The following is a 23689-nucleotide window of genomic DNA, read 5'->3' as shown; positions in this document are numbered from 1 at the left end:
ACATACAGTTTGTGCAGAATACTGGTATGAACACACAGGGAGAAATAGGGAGGGGGTGGGGAGGGAGGGAGGGGGAAGCTTCATTAGTATCCCTCGTCCCACCTCATCCAACGCGTAATATCATCGTAATATCATCACAATTGCGTTCGGTTCCGGAAAATGTGGATGAATGTGGAGAATTTAATTTTTTAATTTTCTACCTCATCCCAATAAAGATGACGTCCTGCGAATCTGCGCATCTGCGCATCTGCGCATAGGAATACGATATTGCAAGAATGAATGCGAACGATGCGCCACGACACCGTATATGATCCGGGAAATCATGATCGTAAACAAGAAGGGCTAGTTTTACTGTTCACATTAGCCTCATTACCAATTAAGTGATGTTAAAACGTTGTGTTTATTTTTAAATCTTTTTGTTTTTACCATTGTTGTTGATTTCTTGAAGTGAAAAATGTGAACAATTTCTATAAATAGCTTAAACATTAATTTAACACATGGATGCACGCAGTGTCGAGTCGCATCTCTCCTCACCTCGTATAATGCCATATTGCACGGTGCGATACGACGCACTCATCTTATCAAAGAAAAACAACTCATCTGTATATTGCCCAATATATGTTTCAGTTGCCAAAGCAAAATAAATGCTCGGGATAAGTAATTGTGTATAATTATTTTAATCATTTCTATAAATAATTTCTTCTTTAAAGAACGAAGAAATATTTGACTATAGGTCTTGATTGACACTATACAGTCCCAAGTATTTTGTTACTTTTCCCTCAAAATTCCAAACATCAAAAATAGAGATGAAAAAAAAGGTCCCAGTACGTTTATTCGATGTTGATTGACTGATTCAGATATATAAAATTATGTATGTATGTATTTTAGATCCTCCTGCAAGCAGGAACTCGCGAAGAAGCCTCATTGGCTTATCAAAGCCGCAAGCTGACCGAAGTCAGTCTCTTACATTCATATTTAACTTCCATGATTATGAATTGTCAATTGTCAACAACTCTGCAACTGGACGACATACATTAATCTGGGAGTGACTCGAACCGGGGACCTTATGATTGAAGGCACTTATGATTGAAATTATGTACAAGTAAGTTGTTATACCAATCTATAGATCACAACTTTTTACAAAATTTCTATAGGAAAACTTCTTGGTTTGAAAGATTACACATTCTAGATTGCTATGTTTAAAGACAACAGAAACAAAAGACACATTATAATCGACAGGACGCACTATTAGCATTACAATAATCAGATCATTGACACATACCTGATATTCCTCCCGGAAAGCCAAAAGGGCCAATAATATCACGTTTGTGCTATACAGACATTCATGCATGTATATGGCTGAAATAATTATGTAAATTGAAACATAATTGAATAAAATACGAACAGAGAGCTTGGTTTCTACAATTGTTTATACAAAAGAGTCAAACAAGACATGTAGAAGAGATTCACAATTTGACCTGCATTAAGTGTGACGTCACAAAGATGGTTATAGTGCGCTCAATTAATGATCAACGCAATTACAGAAGTTGCGTAGTAATTGGCCCGTCACCTTAGCAACATACGTCAGTACTCGGTGTTCGTCCGCTTATGACCTAAAGTTCCTTTTTACAGATTGTTCGTCAACCAAGTTGTCTTCTGATTTTTGGTCGACAATTTCACCACAACTATAACGAGTCTTGTTCAAAAGGAGTTATACGCTATTGGTAAAACGTGGACAACATTACTTTAAAGTGTTCCCCCCCCCCTTTTTCTCGTCACTTGAACGCCTTATATTCGAATACTACTTCGATTCGACCCTCCAAACTCCGTCCCCCAGTATCGTTGCAAGAGTATGTGTTAAAACATGAAAAAGAAAACGTGAAAAAAATTGCGACTTTATACCCCATTATTGGAACATTGTCATATGATTTTTGTTCATAGAACAAAATACCTTAAAAACTGTTACTGTTTTGAGCCTTATATATCTTTGCTGACACGGCTTGTGCTGTATGAATCTTTGCCTTATGAATAAATCAATCAAGTTTTAAGACTGATTTCAAAGTTGGCTTTTTTGTTGTTGGTAAGTTGAGATATTCTGTGAACCTTTTCGTAATCTTTCACATCTGTGTAATATTCACATCCGGGAGTCTCAATGACGTCATTTCACAGCACGCCCCACCACGCCGCCTACAAAGTATTCTTTTATTGTGTATTATGCATTAGCATGGAATTAAAAGGAACATTAAATAGTTTTGATTGTTTTGTCGGTGAATCTTATCTCAAACTCACTAAAGTTTATAATTCACTCTGCATAATCCAGAAAATCCGGAATGATAATAAAACGAAAAAGAATAAGAAAACGTGATTATTATCGATATCAGGTCTATGCAAGTTCCTGCAGTTGTCCTTCTATGGGGGGCCTATTTGCCAATTCGATTTAAAGTGAGACATACTGACCCAGGCGTGTATCCAGGGGGTGTGGAGATATATCCCCTTTTCAACCAACCCCCCCCCCCCCCCCCTCCACACACCCAGACAAAAAAAAATGAAAGTAGTTGCGTAGAACAAATTAATCATCTAAATTAACCACAGAATGCACCAATTTCAGATTACTAAAACTTTCATATTTTTTTTTCTGGGAGAGGGCGCCATACATCCCCCTTCATGAAATCGCTGTCATTGATCCCAGACCCTACAGCGCCTTCGTGTTTGATAAAGAATCGTGAATCCGCCGCCACAGCTGTGACCAACTAATCTGGTTCACTTTATTTTCGATATACCATGAAAAGATTATCGCTGTGCTTGATTATATGTACAGTCTGCAAACATAATTTCAGAGAGTGTGCAAACATTCTTTGTTTCTTTCGTTTGTGATATCAGTTCAAATATTAACATTTCGCCTATTTTTAGACTTGAACATATTCTATGGCAGAAATAACTATACAAATGTATGTATAGTGTATAGCCTGCATGCTTTTGTATAAAATGGTTCGTCCATAGTGATGTTGAAACCTTACATAGAGCTTCACTTTTACACGTTTAACTGTACAACTGCAGGGAGCTGTTACATAGTGTTAGAGTATCAGCTCCCTGGTATACAACTGTGTTGTATGACCCTCAAAGATGTTCTTCTGATCTTTTGACCTCATAATAAGCCTTGTCTTTTGATATATGAGAAACTTTACACATGTCCTTGAACTGTCTACATATGTGTATACACCTTCTTCCCGTATATGACTTTTATATATCATACCGTATGTGTTGTAATAATCTTCCCCGGCCCTGTTCTCTTATTAAGACCTATAACTTAAATATCCTCTTGTCCTCTTTTGAACCTGGGGAAAAAAAGAGACCTTGTTTTCTTATCCAATCGTGTCTCCAGAAATTGTTGGAATAGATCCAAGGCCTTGTTGTCGATGGATGGTACATTCCTTATCCTTGTTACATTTATCTCTACTCATATTTGTATTGGAAAGAACCGTTTCCTGAAAGAGGTATTAAGAGAAAGGTAACATGGAAGCCAGGACGACCTCCTGTAAATGTATTTTCCGGATCGCTACAACATCTTCGCTTGTCACATGGGCAAAACAACACGTCGTTTCCTTGATTGAGTTTGGTCTTTGAAGAAACTTTTTCTTTCGTTTGCATTATTTTTGCTTCCCCAGAATTTAATATACTCAGGTAAACTGTAACGTTTGTCCACATATTCAGACCACAAATTTAGGCTAACCTCGGAAAATTACGAAAATTACTATCTCGTTTCTTTTCTCTTTATGTCTTATTTAGTAAAAAAAAGTTAAGTTATAATATATATATATATATATATATATATATATATATATATATATACGGGTATATACGGGTACATGTACATTCACAGAACATTAGTCCACATATTAAGACAAAACATTTAGGATAACCTCGGAATAGTACGAACATTTTTTTCTATTCTTTTTATGTATAACAGTGAAAAAGTAAAGTTATATTGTAACATATATATGTATATATATTTATATATATACGGGTACATTCACATATCCATACATACATATCGGGTTAGGCCTAATGTATTAGTTACACACACACACACATACACACACACACACACACATATATATATATATATAAATCGTAGACCTTCCCTAAAGTTATATATATATATATATATATATATATATATATATATATATATATATATATATATATATATATATATATATATATAAACATGCATGCCTGTTTAAAAGGATATTATGTAGGCCTATACCACTATCGATAATTTTGATCAGTGGAGATTTCATCGTAAGCAATTACAATCAAGGATAGCCTTTATCTATATTTCCATTCGAGGAAGAGGCTGATTAACTCCAGTACAATGCTGCTTACATCAGAATCTATTCACTAAGCTTTCTAGACCATTTGGGTACCGTAACTTATATTCAACAGTGAAAGCAAAACGGCTATTGTAGAATATTAAGAGTAATTTTTAACACTGAAAACTTTTTTTTTGCATTTTACAAAATTATGATATGCCATGACCCAAGAAAAAAAAGTGGGGGGGGGGGGGGCTGGGAGATATGCAGGTTAAACGATAGTGCATTCTATTTTTTTACTTCGGGAAGTTCTATAGGGTAAAGTGAAGACTTCATAAATGACTGGTACCCGGTGATATTTTAATAGTCCCTGGAGCCAGACTTGGCTCTCAGTAGCCCTGGCTGCCAGCTCTATAGACCCTGTTCGATTGATTGTTTTCTCCTCTCTATTGTTTCTCGATAAAAACGTAAGCAAGATGTGTCCAATTATATGGTCAAACGTATAATTAAAATATCAGTGTTCGATTATAATAAATAGTTGTAAATACACGTACATTACATTTTGAATATCAATGAGTTTTACGATACTTGGTTCAACAGGACGTAGATGACTGGCCTTATATATATTGGTCGAGAGAATCTAGTGTATACGGGGGGGGGGGGGGGGAGGCTTTTTGCAAGGATATGCTAAACAAACGAATAGATTTAGGAATCCTTTTCAAACCATTTCCAGACCCATCCATTAAATAAATGTCATTAGATATGTAACATATTCTATGCGGCCACAGAATATGCACTCGGCGGCACCATAATCATATCATATACCACGTATAGCAGTGATTTAGACAGAAGTCATTTGATTCTGGATCGTAGTGAGGGTAACGGTTGACACCATCCCAGTGACCCTGTTTAACACTATAAACTCCCTGATGATCCTATTCAGGACACCAGCGGCGCTGGTTAAGGGCAGAGGGTCAGTTACTTGATTTTGTTATGTACAATTAAGAGCGATAACAGTATAAAACACTGCAGTATCCATCAGCTGTCCCAAAAAGTTATTGAGAACCTGCCATATAGTTTTATTGAGAACTTGGCAATATAGTTGAATAAAGATATTCGGTATATTGGGCCACCCTATAGTTTCCAGCTGTGGCAAAATGGAAAAGCAAAATTGAAGGAATTACGTCACGAAGCTATATCTGAAAACAACTATTTGTATACGTCAGTTCCATTGCATAGTGAACTTTGTTTATATATACATCACAGTTTAACATTTACACCCTTCTAATGCAATAAGGGCCATACTTTTGTGTGAGCATACGTGTTTGAAAGTTGAAACATCTCGTTTCAGGTAAGGTTTTTTTTCTTTCTTCTCTCCTTAGTTTATCTGTACTTTCTGTGTTTTTATTGGGGCTGACAGTATGCCGGTACATATAGGAGTCATGAGGGTCAGAACGTATACGCTCTAGTGCAATGGTCCGCAAAGTATGGGGCGCGACCAGAAATCGTTTATTTTTAAAGGTATCGGCCACAAATTTTTAAAGCATGATAAGATTGCTCCAAGAATGATTTTGAGGAGTGTTTTTTTGTAACGACTTCCCCAAAAATAATAACCAATATGAACGAGTAATAAGACGGCAAATAATTGTATGTAATTGGCATGCGATGTAATAACCGGATGCATGCCTATATGATATGTACATGTTGAACGCGCTTATATTTTTTGGGCAAGTCGTTACAGCCCCCCCCCCCCCAATCAAATTTGGCTCCTACGCCTATGCCTATACCTTAAAGGGGTTAATACGTCAGTAGGGTCACGTTAATATGAGAGATTGGTATGAATATTTCGTGCGTTTAGGGGTTTTCCCGATTCTACACTCTAAGAAAATATGGTTCCACATAGAACCAAAACTGGTTCTTGGACTTGTCCCGTATGCAGAACCTTCAATGGTTCTTAACGAGAACCCTTTTCATGATGGTTCTAATAAGAACCCTACGAAATGGTTCTCGAAAGAACCATAAAAGGTTCTTTCATTTTGTCCCGTATGCAGAACCCCTAAGGTTCTATCAAGAACTTTTATGACTAAGGTTCTTTTGAGAACCCCTTTGAATGGTTCTCGAAAGAACCATAAAAGGTTCTTTCATTTTGTCCCGTATGCAGAACCCCTAAGGTTCTATCAAGAACTTTTATGACTAAGGTTCTTTTGAGAACCCCTTTGAAATGGTTCTCACCAGAACCATAAAAGGTTCTTTCAATTTGTAGCTGTGTGCAGAACCCTTAAGGTTCTACCGAGAACCTTTTCAAATATGGTTCCCAGGGGAACCCCTTTGAAATGGTTTTCAAAAGTTCTTTGGAAGGTTCTTACTTTTTACTGTTCACAGAAGCCATGAAGACCAGAAAATAGTATTAAGTTGCAGCTATTGTGAGATGTGTACAATTTTTGCTTAAAAACAATGTCAGAAGTCTGATGATGTTCTGTCAACTTGCAAATAACTTTATTCACTTTAAAATTCAGCAAACCACGAAACAAACAAATCTTGTCAATTATCTATTGCATGAAATATCAATTAGATTCAAAATGCTGAAATACAATAAAAAGACATTACCTTTCGTCATATCACAACAACTTTGTGATTTACATCCAAAAATTGTAGAATGAGCTGATATACAATGTGGAATTATTCAATCACTTAACAGTTCTCTGAGGAATGCAATGTTGGGATTATGCCAAATGCTGCATGCTTTGTACATGCACAATCATGAAAAACAAACTAAAGAATAACTCAATAACAACTGCACCACAACACAAAATATTCAAACATGCAAGTGCATGTAAGTGAAATAATCAGGTGAAACAATGTGTTCTCAAAGACTTCTCCAACATTTACTATAAGCTGTGTAGTGGTCATTTACTCATCCCTGCTAATTCGACTAGTATACTGCGATTCAGTGTGATATTACAATCCCACCTACAATTTTGGTGAACCAACACTGAAAGCTTTGATGTATGTTGTTCTGGCTTATCTTGTAGCAGTTACCTTATACCTCAATGGAATGTACATATTTCCAGCACTCCTATATGGTATCCAGAGCATGATAATCATGAAAAGGTTAACCACTCAGTGGTTCTTCTGACTTTATAGGCAATGTAATGTTCTACAAATGCTTCTGCCATCATTATGCAGCTGCAAATAAGCCACATATTACAAGAATATAAGATATACTTGACTTCAACAAATAAATGGGATTTCTTCTTCATGAAGCAACTCAACCACAAAGCAATCATTATGCTCCTCAGCTTCAGGTTCTTGTGAATGCCGAGCATTGTGGCAACGACGGATATGTTTTCTGTAAGATCCCATTTTGCGATATTGGGTTGATGTGCATGAGCTATTTCGAGGTGTCGACAAAGCTTCTGCAGTGAGAAAAAATGCCTTTGACGAGTACCCCTGCAAAAGTCACAGTCATATGCATTAGGTGTGGAAATTTGATTCATATCAATGCAGAAAGCAGTCGCAGTATTGAAGTTGGTACTTTTGGCCCCTCATCTTCTTTCTTGATACTCATCATGTAACGTTGTAGGAATCCCAGAGTGTTGGCCGCCTCTGGGGCGTAGTCGATCCCATGCGCATAGTACACGGCCATCAAGAGTACCACTCCATACCAGATGCTGGAAATCCCTTGACAGACTTGTCATCCTTCGGCCCATACAGAGATGGCATCAGGTTTGATGGTACTACACTGTAGCACTAAAACTGGTGTTGGTGACACTATCTCCTGAAAAAGGAATTGATAGATAACAATTAGAGTACATTGACATATGGTTGACCACAAAAATTCCATTGTTAACTCTGGGACTGTCTGATGTGTCAGAGTTATGGTGGTACTATTTTTTTTCAATAGCTGCAGGCAATTTTGTGCCAAACATATGTGAACATTTTGCAGGTATCGGCACTCGGCAGAGTTAGTAAAAAAAAACAATATACAAGTGAAAACCAAACGGCTGATTCACATCTAAAGGCAGGACTGTTTGGGATTTTGAACGCAACTGCACGGTTAAAGTGAATATTGACACTGTCAATCCGTGTCAATGTGTATTTTCTAATGGTAGTGATTACATTTCCCCATATACTGTGTTTTTTCCCTTTTCTGTTCAAATTCCAGTGTCTACACTGTATGTATTACAAGGGTAGAGCACATTGTTAGTAACGGCAGCCTCCGTGTGAGAAGTCAGACCATAGATCGGGGTCCAGACCTCTGAAGGGGGGGGGGGGTTTCACTTTGCATACCCGATCACAGGATACTCCCTGACTGCCAGGTGCTCAGTGATTGCACTCTTCTGCTATCTCTAGAACACAAGGAGTCTGACCATGGGTGTTCCAGGAATACATTCGCTACCAGCTCCCAGAGCGGGTACTCAAGCTATACTGTATAATCATTGATCATTGTCAGGTCCTTTAGTTGGCTGGCGTCAAGCCTCACAATGCCAGATGCAGCCCTCCTTGGCATCCTGAAAATACGAGCCTTATACTTACAATAGACAATCTTTGATCACTCCTGAAGAACTGAGAGTTCCAAAATGACATAATCAATTGAATACAGGCACACCTTAAATGTTAAACAGCAGCAACAACCTATCTGCTCCTGGACAAATGGTCATTTTCACAGTAAATGGTGTAACTTTGCGTTTTAAGACCTTTTGTCAGTAGTGGCCTCATGAAGCGACACAATTCAAGGACACTTTGCCACATGATAGCTTGTCAGGACATTCACAACTATTTTCATACTTTATGATGTAGTTTAAGCTTCATAAGTAGTTTTCCACGATAATTAAGATATTTATGTACATGATTCTGGTGGAAATGTTCATGACAAATCATGTTGAAACTTTGGTGTCAGAGTGCGTCAATTTACACCCTTTACTGTGAAAATGACCATATACAAGAGGAACTTACCTTCTTGTCCGAAACATACAAGAACCCAGGCTTCTCGTCGAAGATGTACGGTACAGCCATCAGAGCGACAGAATACTCCAGGTCTGCCAATAAAACCGAAGAATGGAAAATAAAGTTCTGTATCACTACATTTTCAAGTGTTACAAGGCAGCAGTCATAATCAGACAATGAGCAATGTTGTGAGAGGTTACTACCACCATGGTACAATGTATGTATGTGTCTTTGCATTGCGGCAACTGATGGAGAAATACAGAGAAGGCAAAGACAGCTGCAGCGTATCTTCATAAATCTGGAGAGAGTGCCCCAAAGCGAAGTATTGAAATGCCCAAAAGAGAAAGAAGTACTCCGGCTGATAAAGGATCTGTACAAGGGCAACCTGACCCAGGAGAATGTACCGCGAGAACCATAGATGCATCTGCCGTCACTGTCGGAGTCCACCGAGGCTCAACATTAAAGACCGCATAACATGGCCATTCCATTATGTGTGCAAACAGAGTAGCTTTTTCCCTTTCCAACGGTACCATTTTTAAGAAAATGGGAGGTAACGTTGTTGAGAAATTTGATTTCAAACTGTGAATATCCCAGAGATGTCATTCCCAAAATAGAGCCAAATATTCATAATTATGAGGCTTTGACGTCACCGAATGAACCAAATGAACACCAAATCTATGTCCCCCTGTGCTATTCCAACAAGGAAATGAATCAGTATCATTCGTCACTGAAATCATGAGATAGGGGGCATGAAGTCAAGATTCTCTAAGAACCCTGTCCCCAATAACCATATTCTGTTGTCGGTAGTTCCAACTGCTGTGAAACCCACGATGAAGAGAAACAACATTATACTTGTGGTTTTATCGGCTACACTTTTTATTTCTGGCTAGTAACTGGGATTTCCATGTTAAAGATCCTTGCTGACTTTGCTCTGGACCGGCAAAAAACGAAGTTGCTTGTATGTGAATTTCACCCACCCCATTTCGAATCCTCATGAGCCAAGGATTCTAAACAACCCAATCATCACCACTCTCGGTCCCATTTGCCTGAGATAATTTATCATAACTCGGACTGGAAGTTTATTTGTCGGCCCAACAAATAGCCTTTGATTTATGGAATTACATGAGCAGTTAGCACAAATATCCCCACGTTGGAGTAACATTGTAATTGACATTGTAATTAACATTGTAATTGACGGGTTAATTGGGGTCAACTCATAGCATGCAAAATCGATCAGTTCAACATACAGAGAGCAGGCAGCAGTTCCTCTTAACTTTTTCCTCAACAACGACAGGGTTGTCGTTCGTGATTTGCACACACACACTGTACATATGGAGTACTATGCCTATGTAGTATGTACTGTACAGTCAGTGTACAGTACGACAGTATGATATACGTAGGCATACTGTCAGTGTCAAATGCTGGTCGACTGCAGCTTAGCCTCTTTCTAATTACTTGTTGAATAGCAGATATCCAGTGTCTCAGAACCAACAAGTACAGACACCTTTTCATCCCTTATGCAATAACAGACCACCAGTACCGCCAAAAAGTAACTAGACAAATTTGAATGCAAAGAGGGCAATGATTGCACTGTGAGTACACTCTCCCTGCAATCCTAATTTCCTAAAAATATTCCCCTTTCGATCAAAATTGTTCAGCTGCTCCTACACCCCAGTAAAGTTGCTCTGCTCACACATTATGCTCATTTGTTCACCTAATTTCCCACTCTCTGTCTACAATAGAACAGAGTACATGGGAGTGTGATTGCAATTGTCTAGTTACTTTCAGGCAGTATGGTTTTTTGGACCAGTTTCTACCTAAATATCTTTATAGGTTCTCGCTTACCCTCCTGTAACTCCCGCCCATCATTTTCCACTCTGATCGACTTACTAGTAATTGTAAGGTAAAATTATGTGATAACATACACTTCTTGTCCTCTTCAAGAAGGACTTCCTCCTCCTACCGGTAGGCACGCATCAGCTCTTTTGCTTTGGTCTTCTTGGAACCGTTCTGGATTATCTTTGGTGCATATTTTTCTAAAGCAGTCTTCATTTCAACAACAACGTTCCTCCCTGTCAGCATTTCCAACTCATTGCAAAGCTGTATATGAAGATAAAAGTGAAATATATACCAAAATTAGACATGATTTTTTGAAAAGGCAGCCCATTGGACTCCCTCCAAGCCACACTGAAAAGGAATATCCACCTGACTGATTAATTAGAGATCAGTTTTCTACTCTGCTAAGGGGTCGCAGGGTTGCTTCAGAAGTCCAACTTGAAGCTCCCTCAGCAGGTCATTTGCAGAGCTGGGATGCACAGTGAAAGTCCTATTTATACTTCACTTCCTTAAATGGCGACGCAACGGCAAAATACACCTATATCATAAACCTACTATAATATTTGTATATGAAGTACGCATATACTAACTGCTATGATAAAGATTCGCTAAACTGATACCATGCACGGTAAAGCTCGTCTATGGTGGCACGCGCGTGAGTGGTATAAAATTGGCTAGCGAAGAAATAGATAAAACTTGGGGCTAAACTAATTCTGAGCTCAGAATACAGTAACGCACTGGTGATATAGCCGGCAAATGTACGCTTAAACGCCTTTGAAATACTTCTAATGAAGCCTAATTTTAATACTATATCAAATGCTAGGGAGTGCGTATCTTATTGACAAAATTTTACATGAATAGACTTGCCCACGGCACTGGTTGGAGAGAATGCTATGAGCGTGTGTTTGTTTATATACCGTGAAGTTAGTTCAAATGTATAGGACCATTCCATTATTGCGAACCGCTCTATTGACCTGGGCGCCCCCAAATCAATGTAGGTAGAAATGTAATTCACTATAGCCTAAGTATAATTAAAACTATAATCAGCCTTTATTTCATGTCTTTGTTTCCAATTACTGTGCATTTATCAATTCTCATTATGGACAGGTTATTTCCAGACCTGATCGATCATTATTGGTGGAATAATTAGTGGAATAAATTGGTGGAATAATAATAATTAATAACAATCATAATAAATAATGATAATAATAATTAGTAGAATAAATAGTGAGGAATGTTTGTTTTTTGGCACTTTGAGTATTTTTTAATGAATTTATTTCCATGGAGGGAATAACCAAAATATACTAGGTTGGGGTTATTTACAGCTTTATTAAGCAGCTTCAAAATGAGGTGGGCAAAAAATTATGTCGATGGTCTCTGTTCTGTGCAATGAGCATACAAAGGTCTGATTAGCCCAAGGGGTTAGTTGTAACATTTACTGCCGGGAATACAGTAGATGGAACATGCACACAACTTTGGTCATATTCACCTATAATCATAAAAACATGCCAAAAACACTTAAAACTTAGACTGCAAGGTTAGCAGATGTTAAAATATTCTGATTCACCAATGTTGCCTAATTTCAATGGGCTGGGATGAAAAATGTCTCCAGAATTTTGGTAGCAAAGTTATATTCTCATTTACTTCCATATAGTGAGTCTGGCTTTAATATCATTTGATATATTATAATAGGCATATACCAAGGTATCAATGTGTATAGTTGTGATAAGTTCTCATTTATTTCTTTTGAGCAAGAATCCATCTTTCAACTAACCCACCACCCGTTCCAACTAACCCCATAGGTGGGGGTTAGTTGGAACGCCTATCACGGACACCTCACTGGATTATCTCCTGAAATACTGTATCAAACGATTAGTGGTTTTATGGGCTTCATTTGTGACACACGGCACACACCCTCTCACTGGATTATCTCCTGAACTGTCAACAATTGTAGCAGTTTTATGGACTGCCTATCCTAACAGGATAGGGCAGTGTTTGCTGAATTGATGTTGTTTCTGAAAATAGAGATTTTTGTGAAAAATGTTCCAACTAACGCCGCTCTCCCCACATACCCTATTCCAATACGAAGCAAACTTTCTAAATTGGGGAAGAAGAATAACACATCAGTGGTGATCCCTGGAATGTTTTATCCATTTTGGATAGCCTACTGTAGGCCTACATCTTCCTTTATTTTTTAGCTCGATTGTTTGTTAGCCTAGGTGGTCGTCAACACATGGTCACGTACACCAATAAGCCTTATTCCAGATGACGTATATTGACGCGATCGCAATGCATTGTGGTATAAATTATGCCAAATTGTGGCCAGAAACATTTTGATTTAATTTTCCCTCAATTTTCTGCGTGTTAGTGATGCATTCATTCTTCATGAGCTCATCATAATGTATTCTTTTTATTATTCTATGGTTTCAATCTGTTGGTTGGTCAAGAACATATTTTATGGATATTTTAAAGTTGACTAAAGTTGGAATGTTGTCTAAAAACTGACGTTTGCCCGTGTTTGAAGCACCCTCAGTAGCCTATATCTGGAATAAGGCTTAGGCTAGGACTATATAACAAGGTATCCGAATACTGCGGGTGCCCGAATACTGGGGACCTAACAATACGTTCCAATATTACCATAGCAACGTGTTCTAAAAGCGCTATGAACGAATAACAACTTAGCTACTTATTTTCCACCATAATATATGCAAAACTAGCTGGTTTTTCATCATCTTGACCAAATAAATCTACATTTTGTATGATAATTCGAAATTTTCGAATGGAATTGTTGTAAATTTACTCCAAGTTCTGCCTCATTCTTAGTCTTTTTTGCCTAGTACACTGCATCTGCTTAATCAGGTGTAAGCTAAGTTTGTTATTTAGGCCCCCCCCCCCGTAACCCTAAAATTCTGGTAAAAACGCTTATTTTTTTTAAAGGATATTACCGTATCAACACTGTAGTGTAGGTATAGCCTAGGTACTGTGTGCCTGTTCATCACCGCTTGTTCCATTAAGAACAGTAAACGGGTCTTTTTAGCAAACGTTAACTTGGAAGTTGGACAGAACTGTCTTTTTAATAGCTCCATATTTTACAATTTCGACCATAAAGATTCATATCAGGATTGTGGGTTTGTGTATCAGATGCTAAAGGTTTGGTACAGACATCATCTGAATTTTTTTAAGGGATTTTGAAGAAATTTGTGCTGAAAAAGCTTAGGGGGGCCTAGGCCTAGGGTGCGCACTATACAGGCATCCCAATTCCCATGCTATAGTATAGGCTAGCCTAGGCCTACTCCATCGTATGTGGCTGAAACCCGGTTGAGCTGTGGCAGAGACAGTAAGGTTCTAGTGCTCTTTGAGACTATTATAATGTTATCGTGATTAATTAATTAAATGTCCGGTCTTCCTACAAATATGGCCTAGGCTAGGCCTATTGCCCTACAGAATTCTGTTGACTATAGAATGGGCCTAACGTTAGGCTATGCCCATACAATTATAAAGTAGGCCTAGTATACGTTAGGCTAGCCTAAGCCGAATATTATTTGCTCAATGGACATTAATGTCGATGAAGGAATCGTTTGGTATTCACGTCTATTCACCAAGGGTCGACCCGATAACTTATTAGCAGGTCTGCGCTGGAGTTGAATTTAATTTTAGGTCTACATATTTCTAAATTAAAACTGAAAAACTCACCGCACCGGGGCTTCAACTTCTACTCGAACATGATCGACGGTACGTGACGCAAGAACTGCACGCAATATACATATAATGATGTACGTAGGTAGCACGTAGGTAACATACACAGTGCATATTATGTACGTAAAGGCGGCGAACTTCGGTGCACTCACTATACTATTACATGTAACATGTACGTTTGGTCAGACGGAACTTTGGAGCCCGCGAAAAGTGGTCGAAATTATTACGCAAATTCCACTCAATGCGTTGTATTCAAATGAACGATTTTGTTCACAAGTCAAAACAAATTCCATGGTAAAGTGAGAAAATGAGATTATTAACATTTCTATACACTTTATTATTCCCTTACAATTACATTTCCCGATGAAAATTGCCGAACTTGTTTATTCATAGATCATGTACACACTTGTGATAAGTACGATTAGAACCCCTATTCGTGCAATTAGGGGTTCTTTGTGGAACCATCTTGTACCCAGAACCTTTTCTGTGTGGGTATGGAACCAAGTAGAAACGAATCAAGAACCTTTATGGGTTCTTCAAGGGCACATGGTTCTGACGAGAACCATTCTTCATTTCGAGAACCCCCTCTAGAACCCTTTTTTCTTAGAGTGTATACCTTGCATCTTATGCGCACAGAGTTATCGCTTGTAAAAACTCAGTGAGTAGATTATGCAAGTAAAGTGTCTGTCTTTTGAGGTTAGCTATAATGCTCTCTTAAAAATGTGTGTGTGTTGGTAGGGGGGGGGGGGGGGTAATGCAAAAGTAACGCATGTGCTTGACGAAAATAGTTCTTAACATTTATGATATTGATAGTATAGCGAGTTCGTAATTTGTCATATACCTCTGCACAACATAATCATTGCAGTGGCTCATATACATATGTTTAATCTCAAAACGCATTCCGCAATTGTAATTGACCAATATAAGTCACACAACAGCTATCGGTTTCACTTAAAGGTATGTTGTATTGGCCCCAAATATGCTAGATATTCTAATATTATTATCAGCTTTGGTCAAAATTCTGTTTTTATTACAACTGTTTTTATAACATCATTCGAGGAAATATTCCTCACTGGGACATTGAGTCATCTTGTTTTTTCCCTAAAAAATATCTGAGAACAATTTGGAGAGTATATATCTCCAGGAATGTATACTTTTGAAAACTTTTTCTAGCAATTATATCGAGTTATAATTTGGGGCCTATACTGACTACCTTTAAACCCCTTATCTATATACCCCTTTTCTGTATACGCCGATCACTGGGCGTTTGGGGTTTAAACCCTTTTTCCCTTGGCATTATACATAAAATATTTCTGGTGCGGTAACAACCTGTAGAAAAAATCCCCAGGGACCCCCTGTCGTCTCAATGGGAGCATCAGGAAAATGATAAGCAACGGAAGTTTTCCAGATGCTAATTTCCATAACAAGCAGAGATTAATTGATAAAAACAATGTTTTCCAAGGACGGAATATCTACATATACTGTGTATAAAATAGTCCCTTCACTATTAACATCATGTCATTAACTTGGAACATCGTGGGGGTGGGTTGGTGTGTTCGTCGTTTTATTTTTCTTCCTATAGAAAGAAGTTAAAAAACATATGTCAAATTTGCGTACTTTTTATAGCCCTCCCCGGCAGACTGCTATTAAATACACAGACATACATTCGTCTGTATATATAGATGTAAAAATGCAGGTATTACAAATTGCTGTATAATACTAGACAATACTAAAACAGCCAGGCGCGTAGCCAAGGGGGGGGGGGGCGAAGGGGGCAGTCGCCCCCCCTTGAGCATATTTTTTACAAATTTTTTTAAGGATTTTATGATATCGCTAGTATTTTCAAAAGATAAAATGCTAAGATACAACTAACAAGGCATGGGAAGTGCCATTTCCGGCGATCTGGGAGGCATTTACAGCCAAAATTTTCTTGTACGCTTCGCGCCAATTATGGTGGCGCTACGCTTAGATAGTTTGCAATGCCGAATCTACAGTTTCGCCCCTCCCTTGGCAAATTCCTGGCTACGCGCCTGAAAACAGCGGTTATGGAGTGTGGTGTACCGTACTTGTTTTTAACAGGGGGTTAGCATAGGGTATATAGGCTAGTTATATATAACATGTTTAGTTTCATTGCACTGTTAGGTTTTGCACGTATCTGGCATTCACGAATACAGATGTGTCCCGTTTTGTCAAGTTGTGCTCTTTATCGTTATTATCAAAGTAGCGTTATGAAATTGCTTTCAAACGACGCTATATTACATTACAACTATACTATATTACTATCTTACAAACTGATTAACTGATATAAAGTTTAACTTCTAAAACAACGTATTGTGATTGTGTGTCACACTAAGACGATGACGTCACCTGGATGCGGACTATATAATACATAGATCCTAGTTGCACCTATACTCCACAGTAGATGGACTATACATAATGCCTGATAGCGCTATGGGTTGTTGGCAGTGTAATTCTGGTTATGTGATCCTGTTGTGTTATCACATATATAATATCGGTACATATGGCTATATACATCTACTCGTCGATTTGAATCATTCAATGTTAATTATCGACTGTTTCCGGTTAAACGGTGAATGAACTTCCCGCTTAGACTAAATGGGTTACAATTTTTACGTGACCAAACTCATCACTTTCTTATTAGCTCACTCTGTCTTCCTTGCATGATAGATGATTACGTGTATGTGAACGCTGGTGTATAGAGCGATACTTGCGTAAGACACTCCTATACATAGTTTGACACTTATGCAAACCGACTTACATGTGTTAGCCTAAATTTTCAGGCCTAAGTAATGCCGCAATTGTTATTAAATGCGTCGTATACGTTACACTATATACATGTACATCAGTTATTTCCTAATCCAGCCCGTTGCGCAGGCTGTAATTGAAGGAGCATATTGCGTTTACGTATCACTCCAAAGTGACGCCCGCATACCATTAATCGTAACTCCTTACATGTATCAAAAGCATATTTTTCGCGAAAAACATCTCGAATATTACAAAAATTGTGCAAATAGGATGAACATTTTGGTCAGCACAATGGCTAATTATCCAACGATATGTCACACCTATAAACGTTCTCTCTTTTACATAGCCTATGCATTTTATGCGCAAAGGTCCCTTCGGGTTTCCTCAGTATTGCGCAATAACTGTATATATATATATATATATATATATATATATATATATATATATATATATATATATGTATAAGCTTTAGGGAAGGTCTACGATTTACCCAGGTCTCCCAAGGCACCTTTTATCACTAAATATCACCAACGTACCAGGGTCACTGCAGTGAAGGTCGCTAAGTAATTACCGGTCAAGCAGGAAATTCTAAATGATTGCAATTAAGCATGTAAAGAACCCATCTATATATATATATATATATATATATATATATATATATATATATATATATATATATTTATATATATATATATATATATATATGCACCCGGTTAGCATTTATGACTCCGGTTACCGTTAGTTGGTTAGTAACGTATGAAATAGGCCTACGTGATATAAGCTATGTCTAGTATGTATAGGTGATAGTAGGATATCAACATCACCATCATCATCATCATCTTCTTCATCGTTCTCCTCCTCGTTGTGGCCATCCTTCTCCTCAACATCATCATCATCATCATCCTCCAACTTCTCATCTTCCTCATTACCCTCCTCCATCTCGTCATCACCAACGCCGTCATCGTTTCCTAACCGTTCTAATAGCCTAGTACTAAAATATACAAGAAAGATAGTCATAAGAGGTACCACCATCCTATTATAACGTTAAAAAAAATAATATTATTTGACAATTTCTAATAGTATGATATATTTGCTTGCCCTCTATATGCTCGACTCGGGAATTTCAATGAACTGTGGGTATACGATTCCATGTGTTTAGCATTCTTTGGAGGGAGCATGGAGATCACTTATTACGACGTATCCTGTTAGGATAGTAATATTCTTCGGTGCCGAATTCCGGTCAACAAGCTTTTATCTTGAAATTTGATCTGATATGCGACATCTATCTAATGGAATATTGTAATCGCAAACCTGAAAGTCCATTTTGTTTTTTTGTCATGTACTTTTCATCGTCATGGTAACAAATTGCGAGCTCATTTGTTTTTGTATACTGCGATACGTTTGGACATATATGTGATAACAGACATGTTTCTTCATATGGATTATGTTTCAATACCATGTAGATTTGTAGAAATTAATGGCAAAGTTTGTTTCAAAACTTTCGAGGATCAACTGTTTTCTGTAAGTTATTTTTTTTATGATGAAATTTCGTGTCAGTGGAGATGCTGTTGTCCAAAAAAAATAATGAAATTGAGCCTATGTGTTGTTGTCCCGTTCGCTGTGAGTGTTAGGATGACTGCGTGCTATCGGGTTAAACGTTTCGAAGGTCGTATGAAATCATGACAATGATGACAACCGGCCATCGATTCAGGGGGTACGGATGGGGTTGCATGGAATGGTTATGCTAACCTTTGCGACCACAGCTTTCTTGTCACTGTTGATTACACTTGGAATGTGTATGTAAATTATCGGATCTTTGTCCCATATCCAATGTCCTATAGCAGTATTGCAAGATTTAGATCAGTTTCTGCTATAATTGATCGTGAAGCATATATGTTAATTGCATCACACACACTCATACATGTCACACGAAGTCCTTTGTATCGCCTGATATTCCTTTTACGTATTGTCGCTTGTTATAGGACTATACATACAGGCTACTATATAGTAACAGGCTCTGTGCTACTTGCAGATTTTCAACCCGATTTATGTCGTACGACTATATCCAGGGTATAGTCTTAGTGTACTGTGAAGTTTCACAACCTTGAGATAATAAAGCGTCAGCTCAGTACGTGTCTGTGTATAAATTGCTGGTATCAAAAATATAGATAGGGTATAAATAGAATATATATAAATAGGATAGGCATATATATATATATATATATATATATATATATATATATATATGTATACATACGTAGTCTATATATAGTATATATATAGTCTATATATATATAGTATATAGTCTATATATAATATATATATAGTCTCTCTATATATAGTAACTGGACAAGACCATGCCTGGAAACATTCTGTTATAGTAATATATTTTACTTACGTACATTTGGTAATCATGAACACAAGTCTATAGGCAATTGGTTATCTTGATGGAAACGAATACCTGGGTAAAACAGCGTGCTTGATATTGAAATAGTCGCAAGGCCCTTCTCTAAGCCGATATATCTTTAAAAAGACGAGATTGTCTAACCAATAAAATCTTAAAAGTTGGACTTTCAATCGAATTTACCCTACTATCTACTTTACCATCAACTTTACCCAAAGAAAAGATAGATACGTTCTCTGCAATACCTTATCTGTTACTATATATGTACATATAAGAATATATAGTTGACCCAAATTGATGTAGGGGGGGGGGGGAAGAAACCGCATGAAAATGTAGCCTAAATTCCTGGAGGTTTATAGGCCAAACAGAAAAATTCCTTAGATTTCTTATTCCTCGATTTTATTTTACTCCTACCAGCTAATGAAACATACTCTGGAGGATTCGATCAATTTTGGCTTTATCGTGAAGTACAAAATGTGGTCACAAGTCTTACAGATATTGTTCGGTATAGCATTTCATCTTTATTGGCCATGGAGACATTCATTTCGTTATATCCTTGTCCCTTTGACCTCTGCAACGGTAGTGGCTTTTTTTATGACTGCTTAATTAATGTCGTCGTACTATAATCTACAGAATCAGCCTTGTAACTTGATCAAATTTGGAAAACGCGTTGACGTCATCCGGTAGGTTATCCAATCAGGGTATAGCAAGGGAGAGACTTTTAATCCCTGCGATTTTAAAAACGGGAAGTGGCTGTCCCCTTTTAATCAGTGAGATATTTCCGTTTCCCGAATTAGAGGACGCAGTTTTCAGAAGTTAAGTAACTCACAATGGAAAGAATTGAACGGCATAAGATAATCCTTTTACGGTGGCGAGTCCACTGTTTTCTTATCTGACGTAACATCCTCATGATCATAAGGTTATATGCAGTCTCGATGTAAGGGGGCTGATTTTGAGAATGGACCAAGTTGGTTTCCTGCCCAGACTCTTAAAACTCTTAAAAATCTTAAAACGTACCAATTTTGTATAATTTTTTCTTCATTTATTACTGTTTTCGTACAATGAGGTTATCAATAAACCGAAAGAAAACCTCGTACCATTTCGCAAAGCGATACGTACCCACTAAACGGTTGTCTCTGCGTTTTTGGCTGAGGTCATAATATGATCTCGTGCAAACGGTACATAGTAGATAGCTCAACTGCCCTTAGCGGTATTATTTATAGCCTTAATTCCTAAAAGGATACCCACTTGAAGTATGTATGTATGAATTTTAGATCCCCCTGCAAGCAGGAACTCGCGAAAAAGCCATCATTGGCTTATCAAAGCCGCAAGCTGACCGAAGTCAGTCTCTTAGATTCATATTTAACGTCCATGATTATGAATTGTCAATTGCCAACAACTCTGTAACTGGACGACATACATTAATCTTGGGTGTGACTCGAACTCGGGACCTTATGATTGGAAGGCACCGGCGTTTACCACTGGGTTAACGTAGTCATGATCATATGGCTACAGTATTGATGCGTTTAAGGGGACTGGGATTAAAAATGGACCAGCGAAGTCGTCTGGTTTTCGGGCTCAAGCTCTATATTGAGTGACTTTTCTTAAAAAATATCTCCTACATGTAATCATACTGTTAAAGTCACGTTGTAAAGGGGCTGTGGTTGGGACAGTGGATCACGTTATTGGTCTTCGTACCCAGGCTTTGATCGACTTTTCTTTAAATAAAATGGGTAGGGGAGGGCCCGTAGGGTGATTGTTTACCCCAACTGTACATGTCGATCACCATTATGTATAGTCTATGTAGCTATTTTTATGTGCAAGATAAAATTGAAAGGGTAGGAGAGGCCCCTCTGTGAATCCTCCCGTGGCAGTTTAGCCAGTACGCTTTGAAATCTAAGAATAGTGGTGTTGTGTACGCGTTGAGATCGGTGAACGGACACTCTACACGTAGTTAAAGTGTTCCTCGAAGTGTGATGCTAAAATACTTACTGGACGTTTGACATTTTATCGTCTTATCACATCTATACCCAATTTCACGAAAGTCTCATTTTACTAGTTCGGAAAGAAAATTCTTAGAATTCTTTGGTGAAACTAATTACTATCCTGTTACCAAAAATGTGGACCTCTAATTATAAAGATGATATTGTTGATAATTGAAAGCAAGAAAGCTGTCTCCCTGTCTCTCTTAACGACGAATTAAACACCAAATTTAAACTCGCAAAATTGCCGAGATTAACTTCGACTGGAATCTGGTATAGCCTGCAGTCCAGTCACAAATGACTATTGTTCCTTTACATATTTTCCAAACGATACTATAAGCAGTTTCATCGTGAGATGCTTGATTGGTATTCATTGATATTGTGTACAAGGGCGTAGGAACCGGGGGGTTGGGGGCGCTAGCCCCCCCGGTGAAAAATATGGGGGGGGGCGGAAGTATCGCAAGTCAAAAAACCCCTTTTTCATATCCAAATGAGAAAAAAATCTCATTTGGAGCACCAAATTGCATCTAAGGCCAGGTGAAAATGCAAAATTATTTACAAAATGGAGTGGGATGTTGAAGTGTGCTATATTGCACCAAATTGCATCTGAGGCCACCTGGAAATGCAAAAAATTCCAAAGGGGAGGGGGACACCCCCTCCCCTTACACCCCTCCCCCAGGCCGGCCATCAATCTTCAGCCCCCCCCACTCAAAATTACCTTCCTACGCCACTGATTGTGTATATAATATAATCGCATTTGGACGAGAACTTTAGACAACAGTCACGTTTGATTGCTTGTTTGCTAGTTTTGTTTTGCTTTTCTTTGCGTTTTGGCCACAATTACAAGGTTTAACCCTTATTAGCAAGTTACGCGTTCTGTTTCTAAAAATTGGCAACCGTCAATATTTACGACAGCGTCAATGTGCATACAGTCAATGATATTGGTGTATTGATCCAAACTTACCTGTCTCCCCACAGCCATTGCACATCATGCACTCTGCTATATGATGGACTAATGTAATAACCGTGTTTAGGCGTCATGAATTGTGGTCTAAATATGCTTCAGAATGTACCATTTGATGTCTGAAATGTTTGCTCTTTTTCCAGTAAAGGATGCAGGAATTTCTAAGTCCCCGTTATGGTGATACCTTCCCACCCCCCCCCCATCCCCCGTGTCAATACAGCCGATATTCTAAACCTTTCACCAAAAGTGCCTTATAACTTTTTTTCCCAGCGGATTTTATTAAATCCTAGTATCTTCGCTATTGATAACCACCAAAGTGCTGCCGGACGTCCTACCCCCCCCCCCCCCAAGAGGGTGCTCCTTTTTCTGCAACATTCTAATAAATTGTTTTCGTTAATTTCCTGTCGACGCTGGCGATGTCTAGCTATCCTTGTTTTTTTCTATTTCTTTTTGTCTTGTTTGCAAAAACAATGTGATTTTGCTTTCTTCCTTTTCAAGTGGGAATATGCATCAATTAAACATTGGCCTGTGTTTCGTACATATTCATTGTGGAATCGTTCTACAAATATAAATTTTACAACAAGTACAGCTCATCTTTCCTTTGACAATTAAGAAACTGCATGCGCTGGTGGAGTTTTGACGCCATTAGGAATATCATTTGAGGAATCCGGTGCAACACATTTTGTTTTGATACTCTGTTGAACAATCGACAATTCTTTCACATTGTTTGAACATTTGCAAACTGTGGCACCATTTTTCATCTAATCACCTTCCATGTTAC

At 38.0% G+C, this 23689-nt stretch overlaps 1 protein-coding gene and 1 long non-coding RNA gene across 6 annotated transcripts in view; one reads left to right on the top strand and one right to left on the bottom strand.

The window, feature by feature from the left end:
* Positions 1–23689, top strand: part of LOC139958645 (corticotropin-releasing factor receptor 2-like) — a 178802-nt gene that overhangs the window by 131659 nt on the left and 23454 nt on the right. The window lies entirely within an intron of this gene.
* On the bottom strand, positions 6786–15414 carry LOC139958931 (uncharacterized). Of its 2 annotated transcripts, none has more exons than XR_011789907.1 (4): positions 14790–15414; positions 11151–11360; positions 9270–9352; positions 6786–8091 (listed from the first exon to the last, which is right to left on the bottom strand). It is a non-coding gene; the product is annotated as an uncharacterized lncRNA (long non-coding RNA). The 2 variants fall into 2 exon arrangements; XR_011789906.1 differs by having other exon boundaries at positions 11186–11360; positions 14790–15410.

Source organism: Apostichopus japonicus, chromosome 18 (genome assembly GCF_037975245.1).
Source record: "Apostichopus japonicus isolate 1M-3 chromosome 18, ASM3797524v1, whole genome shotgun sequence".
NCBI classification, from domain to species: domain Eukaryota; kingdom Metazoa; phylum Echinodermata; class Holothuroidea; order Aspidochirotida; family Stichopodidae; genus Apostichopus; species Apostichopus japonicus.
The sequence above is the reverse complement of the archived record's forward strand: the minus strand, read 5'-3'. Positions and strand labels throughout refer to the sequence as shown.